The sequence below is a fragment of the Thermobia domestica genome, chromosome 6, assembly GCF_964235325.1.
Source record: "Thermobia domestica chromosome 6, izTheDome1.hap1.1, whole genome shotgun sequence".
In the NCBI taxonomy this organism is placed as follows: domain Eukaryota; kingdom Metazoa; phylum Arthropoda; class Insecta; order Zygentoma; family Lepismatidae; genus Thermobia; species Thermobia domestica.
The window spans coordinates 54029422-54047796 of record NC_137459.1 but is presented as its reverse complement, the minus strand read 5'-3'; the positions used below and the strand labels follow the sequence as shown (position 1 = coordinate 54047796).

The window sequence follows — 18375 nt, the reverse complement described above, 5'->3', positions numbered from 1 at the left end:
AGGTGTGGGCATCACAGAGAGCAATGTCGGTGTCATTGTAGTTAATTTATTTACTACATATTACAGTTGAGTATTTAGGTCCACATATAGGAACTACAAATCCAATGGATCTGTATGTTCCATTGTAATGTACACACAGATGTGTGCGTCTTCATGTTCTCCTTGACATGTTGCGGAGCATCTAATGAGTCATCGTTCGATAGTTGTTCTCCACACTTTCGCCGAATTCTTAGTCTCTCGTGTACCAACGATGAGAAACATATGTCTTGATTATTCTCCACAACGAGTTATCTGGTGTAAGGTCCGGGCTTCGTGGGGGCCATTTCAATGGGATCGAATTGTGTAACTGCAACTCCTCACATCAGTTATGGCCTTACAACTGAAAATCTCCATACCACAATGAATAAAGAGTTGTGACAATAAAAGCAGTATTATCAACACTACAACTGAAATTGTTCTCTGTGATACTCAAACCTAGGAGAACAAGAAGTTCTTGGACATCCTGTATTACAAGTGAAGTATACCTTATGTCATAATACCTTCGTTTTCTCTTCGCTGCGTATCTTCTGCACTACTACGTATTTTCGTATGTGTTTATCACATAAAAATACGTTCGATTACATATCATTACATATTTCTAAAAAATTGGGTTAGTTATTTATTTTATTGAACTTAGTAAATAGCTTAATAGAACTTTATTATGCTCCGTTTCTGAACATTAAATATATTTGGTAGAATTGAGCTAAAATTTACTTTTAATATTACAATTATGGGTAATACACACAGATGAACATGAATAATGGACAGACCAAATTTCAAAGAGCAAAAAGTGTGCTTGGGATTAGAAACGAACATGAGTCTTTGCGATATCAAGCTATGCGCCACCACGCAACAGATCCCTCCTTAAACATGTTTCATATTTTCACTCTGGAGGACAGTGATGCAAATTTGAGTTGGAGGGATCAGACTTCGTTTTGTATAATATCCTGAAAGGAAATACATATTTAAAACAAGTGTAAGACAGTATTCATAGTACTATAGCCACAAATATAACACAAAAGGATATTAATGATAAAAAATGATCAGATTTGAAGTACAGCGTAGGTGACCACATAACTTGTTTAAACAGATTAGAATAGTGCTCTCAACATTTTTTGTCTACTCCCATTGTTACCGATCTCCTTAAAAACTACAGATGTCCTATTCGTTGTCGGTTGTCCGGCTAATTGTTGCTATATATATATATATTTCTTCTTTTATCTTGGATCAGATGTCACATAATTATTTACTCTAACTTTGAAGAAATAAACAAAGCGCAACAAGTAATCACAAAGGATGCTCAATTCTAATTACAAGCACCACATCATGATTTCCAACTGCCTTTGTTTCATGAAACTCAGCTTCATCTCAATACCAAGTTTACTGGCAGACATCGCTCCCAGTTGTGCAAAATATATGTGACAATTAATACAATAAACACTTCAAACTGACACCATGAATATATTTTCCAACAACAAAACAAAACAATGCAAACATTGCAAATAGTGTACGTAATGCAAAGTGTACAAAAGTTAATGCCCTAACCACCTCGAAAATCATTTAAACCATTTAACATTTATTGTGGAAGATTCATATATTTAACCAAAACCCTGGCCACCACATATTAATTCATATCAAGCTAAATATGTGCTTCAGTGATCCTTCTCTAAAAGAGAACGCGATTCCATCTTGGGAGTAAATTTTTCTGCATGGATCGTTAACAATAATTGGTGACATGTGGTAAGCAACAACCCACTAACAATTAATGAAATTCACTGAGATAGCCCTAAACCCAGTATACCAATTACGCAAAATAACAGCTTGAGTACTGTTACGTTAGGCTGCACAATAAATATTGGTCAAATGAAATTACATTTACTTATGCATACATAAATATGTGAAATGTTTTTCAATTCTGATCGTAATAAATGAATTGTGTATTAACGTAAAATGTTAATTGTAATTATCTCTTAAAAAACACGAACAATAATGAGTAAAGCACAGTATATATTATTTTTCTTCATACTGGAAAGTTTCTCGTCTTGCATTCTCTGAGTATTCTTCTGACATATGTAACTCACAAATAATGTTCAATATACAACTGATACATCACTCTCAAGCAAATAACATTAATAAACCAACGCAACAGTTAAACGGATTCGCAATCTTAATAAGAGATTTATATTTGGCAAATAATTTAGTCAATTTGCCCATATGAGTTTAAATCGTTGATAATATGTAATTGACTTGTCTATTAAGAATGTGTATCATTACTGTTTAGAAATATATGCAATAAATACTTATAATATATAAAATATAACAATAGAGGCATGGAAAGGAACATACGAATCATATACGGTACTGGTTAATGGAATAGCAATGATACTAGTTTCACATATATTACTTTCATTGCACGACAAAACAGAGTAGATGTAAATGTAATGAACTGGGCAACAACATACTTTATTACTATAAAATTATGTTCTGCAATACATAAGAAAATATTAAATACTACCCTCCAAGACGGATTTATTTAATTATACAGAGATTACGGAGCAGATATATACATATTTATTTTTAAAAAAATAAAGTACGCATTTGACGAATTATCCTAGTAATGTCCAATGCATTAGCTTTAGTTTTGTCCTTTCATGGTAGCATGTTTCTCTTGGTGGCTGAACTTTCCATTCCGTTTTCTCTATTACTCTCAGTTTTTGAAGTCAACTTTAGCTGCATGTAATTAGCCGATGGTAATTACCTGCATGTAAATTTCATGTCTGAAAAAAGAATCACATGTATTGAATGATAAAAGAATAATGTCTCCAATTAGGAGAAAGAAAAAATGACCTATGCCATTTATGATACTACACATATTGCAATTAACTTCAGGCCTACAGAAACACCGTTTGGAAATTTAATCTAAGTGAAATGAAACATTTGAGTTTTACGTCCAACGGTTATTCTGTGTAGACTAAAGGAGACGTGGATGATAACGTTTTAATCTAATTTGAAGCAGCAACAAAATATAGATCCTGAATAGGATTTGCACAGAAATTATTATATGTGTATTTTAATCAGAAACGTGTGTATAACATGTACAAAATTGTAATTTGCCTGCTATTGTGTGTGAACATTGCAATTTTTATATAAGAGTGCACTACTTAATTAGGACACTTGTTTTACTCCTATCTTCTAATTGTACATGATTACTATGTTGTATGAATAATGTTTTACTTCAGCACACAATTTCCTTGTTGCTGAAACATTTTACCCCTTCTTATCGCTTTCATTCATCCACTTTTCTTTCTTTTTTTTTTTTCCTTTCTAATCTTGTGTTTTCAATCTGGCCGTTTTTATTTCCCTTTACTTCTTTCTGTCTAACTATTGTGCTAATTCTTTCAGTTTAACTCTGGATGTAATAAGATCGAGCAATAAGAATACAAACATCAAAAGCTCTTCAGCACATATTATTTTTAACTCAATACAGAATTTGCATAATTATTATACAAAATAGCACTTTAAAGACGTTATATTTACATACAATACGACTTACATTGAATACCGTAGTTGTACATTTGTTATACAAAGTCAAGAATGGAAATGATTTCAATATTCATCAAAGCGACCACTTTCAAGCATAGGCCAAGCCGACGTCAATGCGTACATGTTTGAAGTTTCTATCTATTTATCATCGGAGTCATCTAAAAATTTACATTATCAATACAACTAACATAAAAAATGATCTGCTTTACACCTCTGTCTACCGATGTTATACGTAATTTCTAAATTACATTGCAGCACGTGTATTCTTAAACCTTGGAATTCTGCGTGCTACCAATAGCTAACCAATTCTGCAAAATTCCGCTTCAATAACTGCACTATGTTCCAAATACCTGTAGAAAAACAGAAAATACAAATCTCATTTAGCTGAAAAGCAACATGAAACAACAATTAATGAACAATTTTCTTTTTTCAATAATAAATAGGCCCTATCCAAATAGCCATTCTTCCATTACTCTACTATCAATTATTATCAAAATCTGTGTCAATACTTGCGCTCAATATACGAAAAAATATATAAATGATATCCTTACGGGAAGGATTTCGCAAAATTATATTAGATCAAAAACTTTTAGATCACATTTATGATACAAACATTTTTAGGGCACGAACTAGCCAGCAAAAGAAGTATCTATGTATGAAGTTTTGTCGATGTTTAAAAATCATCCGGTGGAATAACTAGAATCGCCTTATATCACAAATTTCATATACAGAGGATGTCACAGCAGGTGACCGAAAATATTAACAGATTGAAAAGAGCAGAATTTGAGTAAAACCATTTAAGACTTTTCAGCATCAATATTGCTATACAGTAAAATCGCTTATAGTTAGTTACCTGTATATGGTTTAGCCTATTTTTAAATGTGATGTAACTTCTGATAAAATCGAAATGCATTCGAAATAAATCAAACAAGTACTTGCTCGCAGTATTATTGTTGTTATACGTATAGGTTCGAGAACTTCCACAAAATGCAATGAATCTCAACTGCATAGGAACCTGAAACGTCCGAACTATACGAGTGGGTAAACTTGAAAATTTAAAATGGAAATGGGTAAGTGTAAAGCAAACACTTGAATGAAGTGCAATGATCGGAAAAAGGTGAAACAATAAAGGTAAAAATGCGTTATTAAACATGGTTTCAGAATAATATACGGAACATTAGAACTACTAGGAGCGGGCATAGATTCGGACCACAATCTCTTAGTGGCGAAAGTGCCAAGCTGGTTAGTCAGTCAAGAAAAATGGGAGGAGAAATCGACAATTGTATGTAACAGTAATGCGAAAGAAGATAGGAAAAAAAAAAAAAAAAAATTCTGGCAGCAGACAATACGACAGGCTGCGTAGAACAAACTAAGGAAAAGTTAAACAGACTCTACTAGATAAACTCAAGAACAACACTGACAAGATGAAAAGAGCACCTAGAAAAACATGGATAACTGAAGAAATGCTTAAGATGATGGAATGCAAAAGGGCGAAAACCACAGACACCAAAGAATACAAAAGATTGATAATTAATTGAGAAAAGAAACTGACAGGGCCAAAGAGAAGTATTTGGAAGCGATGTAAAGATATAACACAACTTCAACGACGTGGCAAATATGATCTGATGTGTCAGAAAGCATAAAATTGGGTGGGAAAAGTAACAAAATTTTACACACATTTGGAATCGAATATCAAGAAGATAGCCAGCAAGAAATCCTTAGAATCAAGGGGGAATGTACAAAGGATCTGTATGACGAGAAGAACCGCTCAGGAAATATCGTGATCGAAGCAAAAGAAGAAATCAACGAAGACAAACGAACCAAGAATTCTGAAAGCTGAAGTAATACAGGTCATCAAAGACATGAGAAGGAAGAAGGATACTGGAGACGATGACATACCAGCGACTTGGTGAAAGGATTAGGAGACAATGCAATGAAGGCATTGACTTCACCTATTAACAAGGGCATCTGAATAGATAATGGCCGAAGGATTTTCTACATGTTACAATGGTTGTATTGTTTAAGAAAAAGCAAGCAAAGAAATGCGCTGATCACATAATCTTAATAAGCGTTACTTCCCATACTGGAAATGTTATTAAGCACACACTGAATACGTGACTGGCAAGTAAGACAAGAGATTTGGAGTAAGATCAATTTCGGAATTCCGGAGTAAGGATCCGGAAAGGAAAAGGAACCAGATATGCTACTGGGTTGATAAGAATTACAACAGATCGAGTTCTTGAGGTAAAGGAAGAGTAGAATTTGTACTTCATCGACTGGAAAAACGCTTTGACGGGTAAACCGGACGAAAGTTTTAAAAATACTTTAAAAGTCGAGGTAAACTGGAGGGATCGTCCATTTATTCGCACCCTATACATAGAACAAAGAGTGAAGTTGTGCCTGAACCAACAAGAAACCAACAGTGTAGAGATTGAGAGAGGAGTCGGCGACAGCGATGTTGTACGTCATCCCAATTACGTGAACGCATAATGAAGGCAGGATTAATGGAAGTTGGAGATTTCAAGAATGGGGGAAGATCATTAACAAAGTGAGATAAACGGATAATACAGTTATTATAGATAGACCCGAAGAAGAATACAGATAATGAATAGGATAGTTGACACTGGGAACCAATATGGAATCAATATCGAAGAGTCGGTTAAAAAAAAAAAAATCCCATGGAAACACGCCCTTACTAAGCAGAGTAGAAAAGACCACTTCAAATGTCTGGGAAGTACTTGCAAAGAAGTTCATAGCACTGAAAAGATCACGTCAAGAATTGCAGTGGCTAAAGAGGCATTCGACCAGAAAAGGTTATTCCTAACTAGCAGGCTTAACATTGAACTGAAGAAGTCGGTCAAATATTATATATGGAATTGTATGGTTCGGAGAGTTCGACATTATGTAAGTTAGAGAAGAAATACTTACAGAGCTTCGAAACGTGGTGTTGGAGAAAGATCGAGAGATAAAACGGAAACTAACAAACGAAAATATCTTAACACGGGCTAGAAAGAAAGGAAGAAGAAGAACAATACAAATTATTGATGATTTGAAAAATAATAGGAAATATCAAGAAACGTGGCAACATTTCCAGACGTTAAACAAACGGAGGAGAGGGGACTGCCTGTTATATTTCATTCACTTTTGGTTCTGCGAGCTTCATGGGGGTTCACCTTATGAAGAATTAAATCGAAAAGTAATTCACATGTTGAGTGTTGGGTAAGTTCCTCACTAATATGCCACTGGATGTACGTCTAAAATTACACCCCAGAATTCGTACAAACTTCGATAATCAGTTATATATCATTCTCAGAATCGTTGGTAACTGACCAACTCTCGTTGCCATGGCAACAATAGAAATAATACATTTCAGTATTGGCTGGTTTAAACCAGCTGTTAGAAAAAAAACTGGTTAAAAAAAACGAAAAATGATCGTAAAAGTGTGTGTTCGTAAAATCTTGATGAACACACATTTGTGGGTTATCACCTGTCACTCCCGTATATTATTTTATTATATTCAGACCTAAATTCCCCATTCATTACTCGAAGAGATTATACTACAAAAGCAACTTAAAAAAAAAAAAAAAAAAAAGTTCATGAATGTTTCTTTTGTGATTTGTTTATAGTTTGTTGTTATTGTTATGCAATTGCAATCAAAGAAAAATTCTAAATATTGTTTCGTTTCGGTAATGTTTAGTATTGATAAAATACATCGAAGTACCGTATTTTTTTTTTGGGGGGGGGATCATACTAACCCCACGAGAAGCATTTACTGAAATCAGAAATATCTTTGGTATCTATTTATGTATAAATGGGATAGAGCAAAAGTGGACTCAATTCTTATCTTTATTCGCTTTTCTTACTGATATGCACATTAAGTCGTTGTACGTCTTTAACTTGGACTAATAAAAGTCGTAGTGAACTAACTTGGACTTAACTAGTTCTTCCGTATTCTGCAGTGTTTTGAAATTGTCCATATGTAATTCTGTATAATGGTTTCACTTGTGCAACTGTTTATCTTTTTGTCCTCAAACAACTCTTGACAGACAATTATATTTAAAGTATGTAAAGATCAGGAGTCCTTCGTGAGTGATTCGGCAGACGTATCGCATTTGTGGCCAATTAGTCCCGGTTTCGAGTTCAAATGGAGGACAATTTGTTTCGGTTGTAAGTCGAGAAACGATTTGGAGTAGGCTTTATGCTTACGTGACCCCTTCCAGCATAATCCGGTTGTTGCATAATAACACCAAAGTGAAACAAACTTACTTCTGTCCATATTTGATATAAATACATACAGCAAATTATTTAAGCCAAAAAACCGGGTTTAAAAGAAAAAACGGGTTTTTTGGTTTTTCAACAAAAACCATGGTTTTTGCCAACCCTGATACATTTAAAGTTAACTGAACTTTAAAATACATTTTAATGCAGACAACTAAGTGCGACGACTGGTGTATGAATATTTTTCATCCTGAATATACTCTGAAAATGGTCAATTCTAATTTGATACTGGTAATGTCACTTTTTAAGAATAGCTTCTCATTGCTGTAGCTCACTAGAGTCTATAAGTTAAATCTCACACAGTATGTATTGAAAAGGGGGAAGGATTACAATGTACGATGGACTTTGCTTCATATCCGATGATTTTTTTTTTTTTTTTTTTTTTTTTTTTTTTTTTTTTTTTTGTAAAATCCAGCCCGGGCAGTTTTTCATCTTCCGCCGCCACTGATGTGAAGTACTTCTCGATTTAATTGTTCAAAACTTCTCATAGTAATAACAAGAAAAAGGTAATTTGGTTTGTCATGATATTTTCACCTTACCAGTGTACACACAAAAGTCCACGATCATACTTGGGAAGTGAAAAGATGGGGTTGTAGCAATTCTGTTGAGAAGAACTACGGAAAAATGCAGTTTTACCTCTGTAAAAGGTAATAAAATGTAAGTGCAAAACTTACCATTATAAATTATTACAAATATTTATCAATTTCTATCATTACATAAATATACAGAAAGAGACTGAAGTAGAGCACTAATATAAGGTCGCATCTAAAATTACCGATTATAATATAAGAACACTGGACGTTGCATTCGTTATTTTTGAGCACTAAAATAGGAAAATCGTGGGTTTACTTACACAATTGGTGGTGAGTATTGATTACAAAACAGTATAATTCCGAAAAGTGAGAAATAAAATATTTTAGGCAATATAATATAAACATTATATATGTAATATGTTCTGTAGAAATAATATGCAGATACTATTATCTGTATCAAAGGCATTCAAATATAAGACCCTATTGCGTATAAGTTATCTACAGTAAATGCTGAAGACAATGTAAGAATAGGAGCAAGGAAGGAAAGGGGAACCGATTTCGTACAGAAAAATTCGTATTTGTAGCCACAATATACTAGTCAGAATATCATTAATTTGCACGCAACCGATATTAATAAGAAAATTGCACGCGCAAAACACTCATTCCAAGTAAAATCAACAAGATCACAACCAAAGTGAATTTAATGTTAAAATTTAATTACTATTCCAAGTCTACAAATATTGTCGTCAAATAAACTAATATGAAGGCTGTATGGCAGGGAGAACCACCAACTTGACTTAACATAACCTCACAAACTGACCTTCAACATAAGACATTTATAAAGTTCTGAATGAATAAGAAACCTTATCTTAGCTTGAGATAATTGTAGAACAAAATAATAAATGGATTATGCTTATAGCCTGTTTGAAGTAAAATATACAATTTTATATTTTAGAAAATACTTTCGGTGAGTAGTGTGCTCACCGACTCGGCGACGCCGAGGGACGTTATCCCTCATACATTTGACGGGTTTAAGGCCATAGGTGCCGATACTACCAATAAATACGTAGTTCATTAGTAAAACTATCAGTATTATTTTTTATTACCTTTGATGGTAACACAAGTATTCTTCAGTAAAATTTGATTTTCCAAAAACAACAGTTTAGTTCAGTTATTTGTTGCTACTCTTCAAATAAGCATTCTGTAGAATCAATACCAGCAATAGCGTAAAAATTCTTGTCAAATTTAAAAGCTTAATGTCCGGAGTTCCGAAGATTGCGTAACGCTTACTATTTCAAGTGCTCAATTCAAAATTCCGTACTAGTTGAAGTTTCGATGAACAGTAAAGAAAGCTGCATTTTCGAAAGAAGAAGAAGAAAAAAAGTGAAAGAAGTGCTCGGGAAGTTCCCGCAATTGAACGCACAAAGCATCGGAAGTGAATACTTTAACAATAAAAGATATTTATTTTACGCTGGAAGATATTTAATTTCATTTAAGACATTTTGAAACACTTACTTTATAAAATATGAATTATATCTTTAATTGTTTTAAATTAATTTTCTGGAAAGAACCGTCTTGCAACAAGTGCTTGGGAAATTCCCGTAATTGAACACACAAAGTATCGGAAGTGAACTTCAACAAAACATTTGGCAAATATCACTGAGGCTCCTGGGATGATTCGGACTACATTTGTTCGTTCCTATACGGTATAGAATTTGGCGGTATACCAACGTAAAATTTCAAAATGGTGATCATTTTTGAAAATAGCTGTTATCCACGCTACAGGGTACAATTTTCGGACTTTCAAGTTGAAATTTGAGAGTAGAAGCACGAGACATTCTAAATTTGCTGTATAGATTTTCTCGACGATTCAATGTAAAATTTCAAATTAGCGGCCATTTTTTCTTTTCAAAATAGCAGTGAATAGAATATTGTTGCAAGTTGTGACAATGATAATCTTGAAATATAAATAATATTTTAACACTTTTACCCCAAAGACACGGAAATACTTCGAAAAAAAAAAAAAAACAATTAAACCCGAAAATAGCCCATGGGCCCAGATGCGTTGTGCTTTTTCAAAAAAAAAAAAAGTTTTTTTTTTAAACCCTGATTTTAAGGGTGCAAAAACTTGTAAAATCTACACACAAAATATGTGAACTGACTCCACAATAAGAAAGTATGGTTAACCTTCCGTACAGTGCGGGCCCGGATTAGACGCACATGAACCTGTTTTCCACGTTATGCTGCTACCGTATTTATTTCTTGTTATAATACACCTTACCTAGAATTAATCTTTCATTTCCGTCGTTCATTCTTAACTAATAATCACAAGTATTTCCTATATTCATGGTTTCTATACTCTTCGCTAGATACTTATTCGTCTGTATTGTATTACTTCGCAAAGTTAATATGTATCAACTGTTAAATGTTGCAAATTTCTTATTGTCCAGAAATAACAAAAATAATGAGTCCTTTTGTTGTTACGTTGCCAAACAGCAATATAAACAACACCCCACCGATGTATTATGTAAGTAAATTTTTAGAGGGGGGAATGGGTTAGAGTCCCCTATAAACACACGTTCCTAGGACGTCAAGAATTACAATCGCATACAAAAATACTTCGTTCCTGTACTACGTTGCCATAGAAGGAATGCTTATATTCAAGAAATATGAACTTCTCTTGGCAGGCAATGCACTGTTACTGGCTTACAAACTGTTTATTAAAGGAAGAGTTGCTTTAATGATCGGAGATTGACTTTAGCAGGACTAAGCGTATGCACATATGGCATAAAAACTGCACCGCATAAACCAGGAATGCTATTTAACCGATCAGGGCAGGAGGGGTCCCAAGCATGAGCGAGGAGTGTATCCGTTATAAGCAGATGCGTCCGCGCTGCTAAATATATAAACGAGGATGGCAAAAAAACACTATATAAAGCATTAAGCACATGCCTTGTGTGGCACAGTCTTGCGGCATTGTGTACAATGTTTTGTCATAGCATTTCACTTCATGATGTCTTTTATATGGAGAACTACGTAGTAAACAACACGCGTTCCATATCGTATTTCTACTTTATACACGTAAAGGTTAGATATATTTTTATTACCTGCACAATTCTATAGTGATATCAAGCAATATTACTTTCGTAGGTTTTACAAATTTACTTCCCCATAAGGATAAACTTTAGAATACACACTTCAGCTGCGCATCGATGAGTAGGACCACTTTAAAAGAGTACCATATAGTAGAAAAATGAAATCTTTAAGTTTTACGTCCCACGGTTATGCCGGTTAGGCTAAAGGAGACGGTGATTATGAGAGATGAGTGAAATGGTGGAATGAAGAAAGTGGGAGGAAACGGGAGAACCCCGAGAAAACCCACGAGCACGGTGTTTGTCCACCACAAAGTTCACTTGGCGGGGGCTGGGATCGAACCCGGGACCACAAGCACCAGAGGTGAACGCTCTACCACTGAGCCACCGCGCCCCCCTTACCATATAGTAGAGTAAGATAGGAATAAGTAGGGTACGAGTAGAAACGGGTTAGTTTAAGGGTAGAGAAGTTTCGACCCATTTTCGTAAAATTAACAGTGTAATTTCTCGTTTCTGAGTGAGTATAGCAGCTGGAGAGGGCACTGTAAAGTAAAACCCCCCATGAAATGAACAGCATCAAAAATTGGGCGCAATTTGGTTCAGACGCAATCTCCTCTTATTAGTTTCAGCTCTATATTTCTGTATTTTCCTCCATTACTGTAACATACACATCGTGTCTGAAACACTGCCATATTATGCTCTATTCCGTTTATCTTATATCGGATCCATCCGTGAACTCATGTAATCCAGAATTTAAAATCGGCTTTTCCCTTATTAATCAATCTATCCTGACGACCTTCATAACCCTGTTTATTGCTCTCATGCTGATATTTCATCTATTCATTTCTCACCATCGCTGACGCGCCTGCTCCATACGGACGCTCACTCGGGCAGGCATCACTGCAGCACTTTTGCCCTGAGTCGGCTAGATAACATTCACCATTTCTAGTGGCCACTTAGCACAATCTGGTTTGTGTATTTGCGAAATACAATCACAACTAAAGTATAAAAAAAAAAAAAAAAAAAAAAAAAAAAAAAAAAAAAAAAAAACCCGAAAGCTGTAGAAGTTGGTGGGTATTATTAGGCGGAAAGACAATAATACAGAAACTATTACGAAAAAAATCAGTGACAGAACTAGGTAATACCTTACAACGCTGGTGTGGCTGTAACTTTTAAACAGTTTTTTTTTTTTTTTTTTTGGTGAATGGCATCCCTGAACTTTACTTGTTTTAAGTGTAGTATCGGCATGTGCGAACAAACAAATAGGGGTAAATGCTTAGTATTGGGGGGCCAAAATTGGCAAAAACCAGGATGATTTACAGGAGAAATGAGTTGACAGTGGTGTTCAAGTTGTCAAGAAAGTATTGTACACAATTTTTTAAAGGCAGTAGGGGACCTATACAAACCGTAAAGATAACTGGAATAGAATTGTCGTTATACAACATTTGTTGCAATAGACAACGTCAATAGAGTATACAAAACATATACATTGAATATATACAGAGAAAAACAAATGAATTCATGGTAACGAAGACAGAAAACAACGTGGCCTGCGGGGTCTAACCCGCCTTCACTCGCTAACGCTCGCTTGACAATACTGTCTGAATTTAATGTTGGTGACCTAATCAAACCCATGAAACCCTAAAACGACCGAATCGGAATAGAATATCGCAAAAAAGTAGGCGAAAAACTGGCCCCTCAAAGCTAGCCCAAATAGGTTAAAAAGCATGAGGATGCCATTTCCAAAAGCAAAATGTAAATTCCGTTGTTTTATAATTGTTTCCATTTCTAATTTCCACAATACTCTATAGTAATGAACGATTTTTTAAAAAGATGTCTGTCGATTTTTTAAAACGATTTTTTAAAACGATATCTTTTTAGCCTAAAGGGCATATCATGAGATATTAAAACTAAAACAAATATTACTTTCACACTGTATCTACCTTCATAGATGACTTACATGTTCCACACCTTCATAAACAAGTTCTTTAAATATCACCCTTCCCTTCCGAAGTAACATATTTTACCTGCTGATTTTAATACTATGCCCCCATATTCGTAAGTTGCACTTCCGAAGTTCAAACAAATATCATAGCACTAAATTAATTGTTATTTTGCCGCCGGGAATGTTATACTTAAACTACATTAAAGAAAAAAGAAGTCACTCAAGATTATAACTTATCTATAAAACCAAGGTGCCAAAGTGGAAAAATGTATTGAAGGGGTTTTTAAAATTACTTACAATTATCCTTTCATTACTTAATGCTCCCCGGAACCCGAACTGAATTCATAATGCGTCTGCTATAATTTTGAACCAATTATAAGGCTTGTTACAATTTGGTTTATGACGTAGCAGTAATGACGCAATCAAAGAATTGTACATGCACATTTACGACGAAAGAAGCAATTTATGTGTTCTGCGCATGCGCAGTACTGAGGTGTATTGTTATTTTCACACTAGATTGGTACCAGGGGTGTGTCTCCAAGAGCGACCTTTAAAAAAATAGTACTCTCGAATTCTGGTATGATTATTGCAATTATTCCGTTAGCGTTACCCCATGATAATGAGAAATGTTGATTCTGATATTTTTACATACTACTCGTACTTAATTAGGTCATAAAGATAACAATTATTGCTTAAATACAGTCCTTTGTACAAACGCTGCAATATACCATGCTCACCGACTACGTGGGTGCTTCGGGGCTCCAGCACCCACACAAATAATCTTGTGGGTACGCCGCACCCACAAGAGTTTTAGTTTGATAGAAACAAAATAAAACAAAATAGAAACAAACTTCTCACCTGACATTATCAAAAAATAATACACAATTAAAACATCGAGATGGAAGTTAAAATTTCTAAAGGCTAAAAGATAATTGTTTGAAATAAGTCTGTATAAAGGCAACTAAGCAATACACTTCTTCCTTCCTTGCCTGTCTCAGGGCTAGTCAAAGGCAGTCCTCATAATAAGAAATGGGACTATATTGTGAATAGAATTGAGCACAGCTTTTTATGACAGTGTTCACAAAAGATTTTAACTAAAAGAAAATCAATCAAAAAATATCGAGAGACCTCTGAAAGCATATGACACGACCTGCCATTGATATGCACCCACATAAATTTTGGAAAGTCGGCGCCGTTGCAATATGCTGTTGCTACTTTCCTAAGAATGAATATAGGTTACTCATTTTTCTGAAAATAATTACATCCAGTTCTGTATTTTTATTTTACTCTTTCTTTTTCCAAAAGTCATATATCATAGACCTAAGTTTCACTTCATCCTTGCACTTTTCATGGAGGGCAGCTGCTCTCTTGTTCCGACGCCCCTGTATACATCACGGTGGGAATGTATATAAAGTCGATAGCCAAAAACCCTTGGTGGCTGATAAGTTTTACTCCGAGCTTCTTCTAATAGGATCTTTGTCAGTATAAATATGCGGCATATAAATACAAAGTATGACTCTTTCCCTCGAAGTTTGTGGCAGTTTCATTGTAGAATACGTAACGCTATAGCCACTTTAGTTGTCATGTTGAAGATTGGCACCAGTGTTGGGCAAATTTCAATTGAATTAACAATTAACAATTAATCTGTAAATTTAATTGTTAATTGCAATTAACAATTGAAATAAGTAATGGTTAATTGTTAATTGCAGTTGGCCATTGAAAAAGGAGAATCAATTGCAATTGATCAATTGATTGAAAGTAATTGCAGTGGAAAGTAATTGCAATTGAATCCTGTAATTCAATTGCAATTGAAATTAATTGGCAATTGATTCAATTGCAATTGATTTCCACAGCAATTACTTTCAATTGATTGATCAATTGCAATTGATTTTCACTGATTAATTTTCAACACTGTAGTTCAGAGAGGGCGTGGGGCAATGAAAACTTTAGCCACGACCAATTGACTCACCACCCGTCGTGACCCACGACCCACCGTTACCCACTCTGACCCACCACCCATCATAAACGACTCTTACCCACTGTGCCCTACAGACCCACCAAAACCCATTGTCATCAACTCTGACCCATGATTCACTCCCTCTTCTCTACTGACTAAAGAGTTTAAACTTGTAATAAAACAAGCCTACAAAATTATCACTCATCGGAGTTTGAATTTCTACGATCAATCGCTCAAGCACCGCACTAATACAATAACGGCGGATCTGAGCTTTCTAATATAAATAAAATAGAGTTTATTCGTGTGTCTGTCTGTCTATCTTTGTGCGGCCTGTGGACGAGACGAGTGGACCGAAACTTTTCAAAATTTGGTCACGGGTAGCTTGGTCTAGGCCCCAGAACAAGACGAAGAGTTTTTTGTTAAATTCCTTACTAGGGGGTCTCCAGGGGACGTTTACCGGGACCGGCCTGGGGACCAGAAAAGTTGTCTGAAAGTTACCAAATTTTGGTCAAAGATACCTTGGTCCAGGTCACACACCAAGGCAAAGCGCTTTCAACAAAATTCGAACCAGGGGGTCTCAGGGGGGCGTTTACCGGGACATGTAAAAGTAGAACGATATCAGTGTCGATTTCATAGTTTTCGCGGTCGCTGAGATCAATGGTGAAACTCCGATCGCATTAACTTCCAAATTCACCGTATTCGGCTGCGGGCCGTGGGTCAACGGGGGGGGGGTACCGAAACGTAAAGTAATCCAAAATGACCGATATTAGTGTCAAATCCATGGTTTTCGCGGTTGCTGATATCAATGGTGACACTACCATTAGCGATGACTTTCAAATTCATCCACCGTTGTATGCGGGCCTTGGGTCACCAGAGGGGGGAATTCCGAGACATGTAAAAATAATCGAAAATGACCGATATTAATGTCAAATCCATAGTTTTCGGGATAGCTGAGCTCAATGGTGAAACTCAAGACCGCGTTTACTTTCATATTTAGCCCCCATCAGCTAAGAAAGGAGGCATTATAAAGGGGATCACGAGACATGTAACAATAATCGACAATGACCGATGTCAAATCCGTAGTTTTCGCGGTGGCTGAGATCAATGGTGATACTTTCATTAGCGATGATTTTCAAATTTAGCCACCATTGTATGCGGGCCGGGAGTCACCGGGGGTGGGGAATTGCGAGACATGTAAAAATAATGGAAAGTGACCGATATTAGTGTCAAATCCATAGTTTTCGCTGTCGCTGAGATGAATGGTGATACTTCCAAAGGCGTTGACTTCCAAATACAGTCCCATCGGCTGTGGGCCAGAGGCATTGTTTTTTTCAAAATTGGAACCAGAGGATTATAGGGACTTTTACCGGGATATGTAAAAAGTAGTAGAAAATGGCAGATGTTAGTGTCACATTCATAGTTTTCGCGGTTTGGTTGGGGGTTGGTGGGGGCCAGAGGAGATTTTTTCACAATACGAACCAAGGGGGTCTGAGGGGTGGTTCACCGGGACATGTAAAAGTAGTAGAATTTGTGTCGAATCCATATTTATTGGAGTTGCTCAGACGTATAGTGACACCCCCGATAGTGTATACGTTCAATTTCAGCCCCCATCGGCCTTCCCAATGAAAACACATGTACGTTGTTGGATATATATTCACACAAAATATATCCAATTTTAGAAATGTTTTTTAATTGTTCTCCCGTTGTTCAGTTCGTTTACATTGATATTTTATCTGATCCATGCGAAGAACGGGCATAACAGCTAGTACGAAATGGTAAAGTGTTTGTTATGGAACAAATTACAATGAATTCAATTATATAGGTAATAATTATAATTAATAATTATTTCCTTGTTGAATTATAGATCCTTTTCAGTGGAAAACTGAATAAAATTTAAAAGTCCAAAAAATAAAGTAGACCAACGTAAAGGAAAAATGTATAAAATTTTCCATATAATTAAGCTTACAAACTTAAATGGAAATTTAGCTTAATTACAAGGAATTTTTTGTGTCGTTTTGTGCGCCTATTTTTCTCGTTTTCTGCGTCACCGGAAATGGGTCAATGTTATCCTACAAATATGGCGGAACAAGTTAATGCTGTTCCGTCAGGAACGATTTCGAGGTCGTTTCCTTCACATCATCTTGTGCGTGTTTTCTACCGTTTTGTAAGCCTATTTCCACGTTTTGTGAATCAATGGTAGTGGGTCAAAATGGGCATTGAAAGTGGGAAGAAAAATGATCCACTCTCCCACCAGTATCGAATTTCAAGGTCGCTTTTTCGCATTGTTTAGTGCATGTTTTTACCGTTTCTGCGCATATTTTCACGTTTTGTAGGCCAACGAAAGTGGGTCAAAGACGACCTACCAATATAGCAGAAAAAGACATATCCATTCCACTTTCAAGGTCCATTTTGACCCTCTCCCACTGATGCACAAAGCGACACAAATCATGCATAAAAAATGTGAAGAAAACGACCTCGACATTCGATTGTGACGGAACAGCATTATGTTATTCCGCTATACTTGTAGGCCCTTTTGACCCATTTTCGTTGTCGCACTAAAGTGGAAATAGGAGCACAAAAGAGTACAAAGCAGGCACTATACGATGCGAAAGAAACGACATCCAAATTCGACAGTGGCGGAACAATGGCTCTATTTCCTCACACATTGATAGACCATTTTGACGCATTTCTGGTGATGCTCAAAACGTGGAAGTAGGCGAACAGAACGGTACAAAATCCACACTAAACGATGCGAAAAAAACAACCCCGAAATTCGATAGTGGCGGAACAGTGAGCCATTTAACTCCCACTTTAGAGCCCCGTTTAACTCACCTCGGGTGATGCACAACATGAGAAATAGGTGCAGAAAACTTTTTAAAAAAGGCACTAAACGATGCGAAAGTAACGATCTAGAAATTCGATAGTGTCGGAACAGTGGGTCATTTAACTCCCACTTTAAAGGCCTGTTTAACTCACTTCCGGTGACGC

The 18375-nt window shown here is 35.7% G+C and overlaps 1 long non-coding RNA gene across 1 annotated transcript; it reads right to left on the bottom strand.

Moving 5' to 3' along the window:
• Positions 1 to 709: 709 nt before the first annotated feature.
• On the bottom strand, positions 710 to 13835 carry LOC145687665 (uncharacterized). Its single transcript, XR_014131704.1, has 3 exons — positions 13728 to 13835; positions 3593 to 3932; positions 710 to 2816 (listed from the first exon to the last, which is right to left on the bottom strand). It is a non-coding gene; the product is annotated as an uncharacterized LOC145687665 (long non-coding RNA).
• Positions 13836 to 18375: the final 4540 nt, after the last annotated feature.